Below are 10,941 nucleotides of genomic sequence, written 5' to 3' on the forward strand. Positions count from 1 at the left end.
TAGAATGATACATGCGCCATCTGTTGTTGGAGAACTGCACGAAGATATCTGTTCTTGCTGCAAGGGTTTTGATGGACTAGCCTTGAGTACTTGGGAATCCACTGCAGGAACGGTTCCATGGGCATAGGATAATTCATCGTACATCTCTGGAGCCAATTTCTCCAAAATGTGGATTATTTCTTCAGTTACCAGTTGGCTGTTCGCAGTTGCTTTGCCCTCAGCTAATTTGTCTGCTGTTGCAATCTCACTTTCAACGTCTGCACACTCCATCTTAGAGCTTTCACACACATCGTTCTGCTGCATAGTGTTATGGGTCAGGGTTTAGAGAACCCTAAAGTATATCATGGAGTTCACCTGACCCACAACTTTTGATAGATTGTGGTATGGGGAGTACACGGCCCACTCTACAAGTTTGGTTCTTCAGAAAGGGAAATGCTCTTTTTTAAAGCAAAACAATGTTTATTCTATGAACTCAAGTTAACCTTTTTAAAACAAACAGTGAATATCTTAGCAACCATTAATTCAAAGATAACCCCCAAAGAATACATCACTAAGTAACCTGTATGCTGTCCTTTTACACCCAAAAGACTTAAGAAACCTTTAAACAAAAGCACATCAGAGTTTACATTCAATATTGAAAACATTTATAATTCTGAATTCACCAAATGATTAAGAGATAGTCCTTCATGGCAAAGAGCTCAACAGTACAGCTGCTTTGGCTGACTTCAGCTGCAACACACTCAAAAACAAAAACAAAAAGACAGAGACACACCCAAGCTTTTCTCAAAGTGAAACTAAAAAGCAGAACCAGAGCTCAGCTCCACCCACACTCTGACATCACTGAAGTAACATGAGCAGACCATTTCTTAAAGCGACATTCTCATGACAATAGATTGGCTGCTTCTTGTTATCAACTCTTGACTAATGTCAAATAAACAAAATAAACTTTCATGGTCTTCCTCTTCTGGCTCATCAACCGCTTCATCACTTTCCTCATCGTAATCATCATCATCATATTCATAATTGTCGTAATCATCTTCATCGTCTGCAATAGCTTCTCCTGTGAAGTATAATACTGCTCGTGAAATTATATGTTCCTGCAAGAAGTGACCAATTTCAACGTCAGCAGCGAGTCTTGCTACCGAACCTTCATCCAGTTCCCCATCCTCTGGAACTGCAGGAGAACTAAAAAATTAAAGGAACAGTCATTTGGTCCAGTTTTCATATCTGTCCTACCAGTACCTGACCCTTATGCTTCTACTTCATTTTAATGGTGTTCAATGTGATGTTTCTTCCTTTCTTCCAGTCGATCTGGCACCCTGTATATCCCGTGATTTCAAAGAAATAAAAGTCTGACTCATTAGGCTGTGGCTCCACCTCGTATATTTTTGTCACTGCTTCATTTGTGAAATACTCAGTTGGCTCAAGCTTAAACTCCAGAGTAAAACTCATTGGCTGTCCAGGATCTGAAAATTTCACCTTTAAATCTTGTAAATGCTTTAAGATAGGCTCATCATGCTCCTGTTCATGTCACTGAGCAAATCCATATTTTTGAAGCTTGTCAACCAGAATTCTGGAATTCCTTTTGGCTCCTCCACCTCTTCATCTGGTTTATATTCCTCCACCTTGACTTTTGCTTTTATCTCATCGGATAACTGCTCCACTTCATCTCATTGCCATTTGTAATGATCCTCTGTTGCAGTGCTGTCTGGAATGTACAGCCGCTCAACTAGGTTCAGTGCCTCACATGCCTCCACTTCTATGATGGACTCCCGTTCTGTTTGCACAATGGAAAATGTTATGTAGCCATGTGTCCCCATGCTTCGAGCTCACATGCACCTAACATCGCAATCTCCAACCCATTTTAGTCTCTCAGCAGACTTGTTTGATTGACGACTTGGTTTGACTCTCAGCTTGTTCAAATCTGACAAATTGATAAGGTTGGCCCTCACTCCCATGTTGAGCTTGCATTTGATCAATGTGCCATTCAGCATCAATGGAATTGTCCATCTGTCTTCCATGGTATCAGCATCACCATCACTATTGCCGCAACAGTTAAGTAAGACTTCTTTACTTTGCATATGAGACTCATCATGTACTCAGTCGAAATCAGATGAATGAAAAACAGGTCTTCAATGCACACCTCATCAATCATGTTGACTGATCCTGTATGGTCCCCAGGTGGACGTGAAAAGCATTGCCTCGCAAAGTGATTTATTCTGCCACATTTGGAACACACCGTCCCAAATGTTGGCCATTGTCGTGGCCCATGTTGATTGCCGCAAAGCTGGCAGAGAATGGCAGATCCGGTCGGCCATTTAAAATGGCCGCCCGCACTGGGAGAACATTTCTTTTCGGAATGCGTCATTCAACTTATGGCGCCGGTGTCTTCTTCCACATCGGCAGCAAAATGTTTCCGGTTGAGCGTACTAATCTGCTATGCAGCTAGCTCGCTTGCATGACAATCTTGACAGCTCTTACTTGAAGCTCTTCTTCCTCCAATAGCCTCTCGCGTACCTTATCATTCGATATCCCGAACACTATCTGATAGCGGATCATCGAGACTTTAACGTACTAAAATTGCATGACTGCGCCTTCAACCGCAAGCCGGTTAGAAAACTATCAAAAGATTTGCCCGCCTTCTGTGGACACGTATGAAAGCTCAAACGTTTCATTTCTTTTCAGGGAGCAATGTCGATCAAAGTATTTTCTTACTACATCAAAGGTTTTGCTTTCTCCTTCGCTGCCAAACGTGAAGGTATTGTAAATTTTGATGGCTTGAGGGCCTGCTACCATGAGCACCAATGCAATACGCCTCTCGTCAAGCTGTGCCTGCAGGCCAAGGGCTTGAATTGCTGCTGAAAAACATGCCAATTCTCGTCTACATTACCGGTGACTTGAAGCTGGTGGCGTGCCTTCACACCTTCCATCTCTAACGTCACAGTCTTTCCGTGAGTTGAGTTCCAGTTACCCGTAGTTTCATAGATTATCATAGAATTTACAGTGCAGAAGGAGGCCATTTGGCCCATCGAGTCTGCACCGGCTCTTGGAAAGAGCACCCTACCCAAGTTCAGCACCTCCACCCTATCCCCATAACCCAACACTAAGGGCAATTTATCATAATCAATCCACCTAACCCGCACATCTTTGGACTGTGGGAAGAAACCGGAGCACCCGGAGGAAACCCACGCACACACGGGGAGGATGTGCAGACTCCGCACAGACAGTTTATCAGGTAGGTAGAAAAAATTTCTTTTTTCTTTCTTCGATTTCATTTGTCCCATCTTCTCCATAGTTATCATCAATTGTTCAACACTCTTGTTACAATGTTATGTTCTGTGTTGTGGCAGGGGTAAAGATGCACACAGAATATCTACTTCTTTGACTTGTATTAACAAAATGAACATGTAAAAAGATAACGGTAACGAATAAGTGAATTCTCCTCGAGCTACTTCTAATGCGACTGTCCTCTGGTACAACGTATTACCAACTGCCGATCTGTGGGGTCACATGGTGGATCACCATCACCACCTGCTGGTCGGAGGTCGTACATCCAATTATAGACATTGCTATGCATATGACCACAGTTTGGGGACTCTCGTTGAATTGTCCGACCCCGCTGCCACATCTGCCCACTGAAAACAGTGGCGGAATATGAAGATCTGCAAGAAAATATCATTACCCCAGAATCCAGACGACTGTTAAGTTGCTAACTTTCACTGCAGGGTTACTGACATTAACCGAGAGATGAATTTCACAACGGAAGGAGTAGAGGGGGCCCTGGAGGACGTCACAAATGTCATCTACTGACACAGAAATGACCCAGACAGGGAAAAGAAACAGCTGCCGCCTCGTGTCACCAACTACATCAGGGTTGACCTGGAAGTAACTAAAACTCGCAGATTGTTTTCATTTCTTCACGGGATGTGGGTGTGGCTGGATTGTATTTTGTCCCTTATTGTGCTTGAGAAGCTGATGGTATATTTGCACTTTAAATGCATTACTCTCTCCTGGCATCAGTTCTGCCCACCATCCCTCAAATTCCCAAACCACATCCCAATTCACTGGCTGACACTTTGCACCCTTCCAAATCCGATCTTCATGCTTGTTCCTCAGAACCCTCTAGTACCCACCAGCACAACCCCTTCATGTCCAGGGACGATGCCCACACATGCCACCTGCTACAGACCCCCTGACGCATCAAGCATGTAGCTCACAATGCCCTCTCTTTGTCCCCGCAAGACAAGATAGCCCACATCAAATGGAAAAGGGCCAAGTTGGGGGAGGGGGCAGGGATTCGAATTCATACTCCCTTTACGGAATGGGCCCTGTAAATCGCGGGGTTGGCTGAGGAGAGAGCAGTGACCGACAGTGAGGTTGGCCTGCGCCAGAGAGGGGAGGATCCATTGCCCCTTCACCCAGATGACCTGTCTCAAGTGAGTTGCCAATGTCGGACAAAATGATTGTTTCCTCTCACTGATTGCAAGCCCATTGGCTCGCAGGATCTCCATCAAATGAGGCCGAGCCACCCAAAGTCGTCGTCCCCCCCCCCCCTCCACCCAAGGGAACACCTCGGTGATAGCCTGAGGAGACCACCGGTGAAACTTCACAACTATCACCCCACCTTCACCAGCGCAGACACACACACCTCAGTGGGCAACATTAGTGGAATTTTCAGCAACTCGATGCACCGCTCAATGACAGCATGGGTGGCAACATGGGCCTCATTGTATCGGGTCTCTGCTTCGGTCTCAGGCCTCTGCACTGGCATCATCAGCCATGACCTCAGCGGGTATCTCTTGTCTGCCATGAGCCAAGCCGCCATCCTGGGGGGTTCCACGAAGACATCTGAGATCTCTGAGTGCGCCAGGATAGAGCTGCCCAGGGTAGTCGGCACAAATGTGCATGATTTGGAGGCGGTGGTCGCACACATTTTGAACATTCATGGAGCGCAACCCCTTCCTGTTAATGTAGAGCACTCCCTGATACCCGTCGGGCAACATGCTTGCCATCGACTACTCCTGGATCTGGGGCATCCTGGCGATGGAGGCAAATCCTGCAGCCCGGGCATTTTGGTTGACCTGGTCCAGGTCGAAAATGATATAGTTTGATGCCCGGGCATACAGAGCATCCGTTACCTCCGGAATGCGCCTGTGGGTGGATGAATGTGATATGCTACACAGGTCTCTTCCCGAGCCCTGGAATGACCCAGTGGCATAAAGGACCTTCACGGCCACTGAGAGCAGGTGTCCTCCTCTTCCATGGGGTGCCAAGTCCGCAAGGACATGGCACAGGTGCCGCACTGTCTCTTTGTTGAGACAAAGTCTTCTGTGGCACATGGTGTCTGTCAGCTCATTAAATGATCAATGACACCTGTACACTTTGGGCCGTCGCTGGCCTCGCCTTCTGTGTCCCTCCTCAGCCTGATGGACTGGGTCTTCAGTGTGCCCGGTGGCCCCCTGCACATGGGGTGCCACCTCAATCCAGCGTTGTCGCTGCTGCCTTTGATGGCTTCTGCCCGCCTCGGCCGCCACAAGAAACGCAATGGCAGCTTCTGCGGGATCAACTCCAGCAAGCATAGTTTTATCTGGAAGGAACTGGAGAAGGAGAAGGACTGACAATCAATTAGGACTTCCAGCCCGGGACATTGAAATCCCCCAGCCCTCCCCACCCTGACTGTACACCTTCTCTCAGAGTGCCATCCCGTGAGCCATTTGTGCTGGCGATCCTTGATATGCACACTCATCCCGGCAACATCTGGAACCCCTAGACCCCAGACCTCTGCCAGCAACATCAGGCAGGTTGTGCTCAGCTGCCCCCCGCTCACACTTGCCCTTTGTCGGCGAGAAGATCCACAGTGTTGAAGCCCTTCTCTTTAGTGTTTGTTTGTTGGAAGCTGCCTCTATGGTGCTAATGCTCCTGGAGTTCAGGCACATTGTTCAGGCATCAAAGTTTGTTGCTGGACATGCAATGCACTAATCATATCTGAGGCATGGTGCCCTCGAGTAGGCACTTGAGAGTTGAGAATATTTTATTTATTAAACGTTCAACAATAACAAAAATTAGAAAACCACGTCATATTCCTCAGATCACACTAATCGTTAAATAAACAAAACATCGGCGTTCCATATTGGTACCAATAAAAAGCTATGTCAGCTTATTTTCACAATAAAACCAAAAACATGCGGCTGGATTCTCCGGTTTTGGGGCTATGTCCCCACGCCGGAGTGGGAACGGTTTTGTTTTATGCCCCCAAAAATGACGTAAAACGACCACCAATCCTCCGTTTGGCTGGGGGCACCCGGCTCAAGCTGCTAATACGGTCCGGAGAACTGTCGGGTCCATGGCCGCGCATGAGTACGGCAACGGCCTACAACGGCCGTGCCGTGCCACATGATGGCGGCCACTCGTGGACCCAGCCCGTGAAATAGTGCCCCTCCTTTGGCCGGCTCGCATGCCCCAGACCCCCCCCCCCCCCCACACACAGTGCCCCCAGCCCCTGATAAAGTCCCACCTGCCCACGGATCGACTCTTCCCCAACTGTGGTGCTGCTGGACTGAGTCTACAGCTGCCATGCCGAGTTTCCGATAGGATGGGACCATGAGAGACCCACGCCTTCGGGAACTCGGCTTGTCGGGGGCGGAGCATTTTCGTGCAATGCGCTGAGGCCATCGATACATTGCGCGCCGTACTCTGCGAGTACGCCGCTTTGGAGGGGGCGGAGCATCGCAAAAGTGACGCCACCCCCAATTTGGTCGGGAACTGTGATTCTTCGGCCGATCGCCGAACGCGATTTTGGCGTCAGCGATCAGAGAGTCCAGCCCAGGGTCTGTCCATCAATATGTTACTTGTTCCATATATCAGTGCCATTCTCCATCCCGGAGCCACAGCTGTGCAGGCTGTCCCACATGGCCCAATCTTATTGGAACAAAATCCTGGCATCCACGTATTCCACTGGCACTCCAGGTGCAGTTGAACATCCTTGACTTCCAGCATGTTTAACCCGCAGTGATGTGCCAGTTACATGCAGCACTCACCACACCAGCTACAAAACCAACAGTAATCTGCAAAAGCATTTTTTCAAGGGTGTCATCAGGTGGCCCATTTGGATCAATGTCGTGCACCAGGTCCCACAGTATCTTCTTGCTTCAAATCGGATTGCTTTCTGGACTCATACGTCCTCCTGAGCTCGCTGTTCCAGGACCCAGGTATCTTAGAAAAAAATGTCCTTCTTTCCAGCTACAGAAATAGAAGGAAACAGCAACAGCAGCCTTCAGGCCTTTACAGCCACCAGCCGGAGCAAGCAGCAAACACAACCTGCAGCTATGAAGAACACTCACAACTAACAAGGCTAATTATGCATTTGAAATAGCCTTCAGCTGTGAAGCGAGAGACTGTTCTACAGCAGGACAAAGACAGGTTGGAGACGCGGGCAGAGAAATGACAAATGGAATTTAATCCAGACAAATGTGAGGTAATGCATTTTGGTAAGTCGAACATAGAATGGAAATATACCGTAAATGGTAAAACTCTTAGGAATATGGGAAGTCAGAGAGATTTGGACATGCAGGTCCACAGATATTTGAAGGTGGCGACACAAGTGGACAGGGTAGTCAAGAAAGCATATGGAATGATTGCCTTCATTGGACGGGGCATCGAGTATAAAAACTAGCAAGTCATACTACAGTTGTATGGAACCTCGGTAAAGCCGCACTTGGAATATTGCACACAATTCTGGTTGCCACACTACCAGAAGGATGTGGAGGCTTTGGTGAGGGTGCAGAGGAGGTTTACCAGGATGTTGCCTGGTCTGGAGGGTGTTAGCTATGTGGAGAGGCTGAACAGACTCGGACTGGTTTCATTAGAACGACTGAGGTTGAGGGGTGACCTGATAGAGTTATACAAGATTATAAGGGGCATGGTTAGAGTGGATGGGCAGGCACTCTTTCCCAGGGTGGAGGGGTCAGCCAACAGGGGGCATAGTTTTAAGGCCTGTGGGGCAAAGTTTAGAGGAGATGTGCAAGGCAGGGTTTTTACGCAGAGGGTGGTGAGTGCCTGGAATGCGTTGCCAGGGGAAGTTGTGGAAGCTGATCCATTAATGACATTCAAAAGGCATCTTGACTTACACATGGATATAATGGGTATAAAGGAATACGGCACAAGGAAGTGATGAGGGTTATGGTAAAGGTTGGTATCATGACTGGTACAGGCTTGGAGGGCCGAAGGGCCTCTTCCTGTGCTGTATTTTTTTTTGTTCTTTGTTCTTTGTATTCACAGTCATAGGGAGTGAGATTGAATTTCAGGATGAAAGCCACAGCAGGCTCTGTCCTGGGAAAGTTTGGTAGGATATAAAGGCTGCAGCTTGACCCTGTTATGGGTCTCCACAATATTTAAAGATAGCTTGAAGGCCTCACAGATGCAAAGCACTGTGGCCACCCCCGATCTGGAACATTTCAGAAAAATGATTCATGCCCGGCGCGAATCTCCATTTTGCTCTCTCCCACTGCGCTGCAATCCGTACTGAGCACAACGTGGTCATTGAGTCGCACCCATGGGATGAGATCTTGGGACTGTCTGGTCTGTGGGGGAGCAGTGAATCATTTGCTATAGGGACATCAGCGTTGCATTGGATACTTGATTAGCGCATACTGTTGCAGCTACTGCCCTCTCCTCGGCCTCCCCCATGGGTTGCAGGGCCCTTTCTTCAGTGGTTTGTGGACCTGAATATCTGGGATGCCCCTCCCATCCTCTGGCGTCCTGCCGATTACGGGTCACTTTATCCTTGGGGACACAGAAAGGACTTCATGAGACACTGGGACGTGGGTTTTATGGATGGTTTGCAGCTAGCGGCATGTGCGTGCAATGCTCCTGATCAAAGAGTACAGGACATGTGTGGGTGTTTCGTGGATTTTAAGGCAGGTGGTGTATTGTTGATTTCTGGGGGATTGGGATTGGATTTCCAGCAATTTGCAATTTTATTTCCCATTTGCAGCATCTGCAGTATTCTGCTATTTGATGAAGCTTGTATTTAATATTATTTGCAGAGTTTGGAGGCAATGATTGATAACAGTTGATTTAGAACATAAGAACATAAGAACTAGGAACAGGAGTAGGCCATCTGGCCCCTCGAGCCTGCTCCGCCATTTAATGAGATCATGGCTGATCTTTGTGGACTCAGCTCCACTCTCCGGCCCGGACACCATATCCCAGAATCCCTTTATTCTTTAGAAAGGTATCTATCTTTTTCTTAAAAACGTTTAAAGAAGGAGCCTCAACTGCTTCACTGGGCAAGGAATTCCAGAGATTCACAACCCTTTGGGTGAAAAGATTCCTCCTACACTCCGTCCTAAATCTACTTCCCCTTATTTTGAGGCTATGCCCCCTAGTTCGGCTTTCCCCGACCAGTGGAAACAACCTGCCCGCATCTATCCTAGCTATTCCCTTCATAATTTTATATGTTTCAATAAGATCCCCCCCGCATCCTTCTAAATTCCAATGAGTACAGTCCCAGTCTACTCAACCTCTCGTCATAATCTAATCCCCTCAATTCTGGGATCAACCTAGTGAATCTCCTCTGCACTCCCTCCAGTGCCAATATGTCCTTTCTCAGGTAAGGAGACCAAAACTGAACACAATACTCCAGATGCGGCCTCACCAACACCCTATACAATTGCAGCTTAACCTCCCTAGTCTTGAACTCCATCCCTCTAGCAACGAAAGACAAAACTCGATTAGCCTTCTTAATCACCTGTTGCACCTGCACACCAACTTTTTGCGACTCGTGCACCAGCACACCCAGGTCCCTCTGCACAGCAGCAAGTTTTAACATCTTACCGTTTAAATAATAATCCATTCTGCTGTTATTCCTCCCAAAATGGATAGCCTCACACTTGGCAACATTGAATTCCATCTGCCAGACCCTAGCCCATTCACCTAACCTATCCAAATCCTTCTGCAGACTTCCGGTATCCTCTGCACTTTTTGCTTCACCACTCATCTTAGTGTCGTTCCCAAACTTTGACACATTGCACTTGGTCCCCAACTCCAAATCATCTATGTAAATTGTGAACAACTGTGGGCCCTGTTAGTTAACCAATCCTCTACCCATGATACCACTTTACCCTCAATGCCATGCATCTTTAGTTTATGCAGCAACCTTTTGTGTGGCACCTTGTCAAAAGCTTTCTGGAAATCCAGATATGCCACATCCATTGGCTCCCCGTTATCTACTGCACTGGTAACGTCCTCAAGAAATTCTACCAAATTAGTCAGACACGACCTACCCTTTGTGAACCCATGCTGCGTCTGCCCAATGGGACAATTTCCCTCCAGGTGCCCCGCTATTTCCTCCTTAATGATAGATTCCAGCATTTTCCCTACAACCGAAGTTAAGCTTACCGGCCTATAATTACCCGCTTTCTGCCGACCTTTTTTAAACAGTGGTGTCACGTTTGCTACTTTCCAATCCTCTGGGACCACCCCAGAGTCTAGTGAATTTTGATAAATTATCACTAGTGCGTTTACAATTTCCCTAGCCATCTCTTTTCACACTTTGGGATGCATCCCATCAGGGCCAGGAGACTTGTCTACCTTTAGCCCCATTAGCTTGCCCAACACTGCCTCCTTAGTGATTACAATCATCTCAAGGTCCTCACCTATCATATCTTTATTTCCATCAGTCACTGGCATGTTATTTGTGTCCTTCACTGTGAAGACTGACCCAAAAAACCTGTTCAGCTCCTCAGCCATTTCCCCGTCACCTATTATTAAATCTGCCTTCTCATCTTCCAAAGGACCAATATTTACCTTAGCCACTCTTTTTTGTCTTATATATTTGTAGAAGCTTTTACTATCTGCTTTTATGTTCTGAGCCAGTTTACTTTCATAGTCTACCTTACTCTTCTTCATAGCTTTTTTAGTAGCTTTCTGTTGTCCCCTAAA

The 10,941-nt window shown here is 47.2% G+C and overlaps 1 pseudogene; it reads right to left on the bottom strand.

The window, feature by feature from the left end:
* Positions 1-866: 866 nt before the first annotated feature.
* LOC140425858 (nucleosome assembly protein 1-like 1) lies at positions 867-1,820 on the bottom strand (annotated as a pseudogene).
* Between the last annotated feature and the right edge of the window lie 9,121 nt (positions 1,821-10,941).

The sequence above is a fragment of the Scyliorhinus torazame genome, chromosome 6 (genome assembly GCF_047496885.1).
Source record: "Scyliorhinus torazame isolate Kashiwa2021f chromosome 6, sScyTor2.1, whole genome shotgun sequence".
NCBI lineage: Eukaryota > Metazoa > Chordata > Chondrichthyes > Carcharhiniformes > Scyliorhinidae > Scyliorhinus > Scyliorhinus torazame.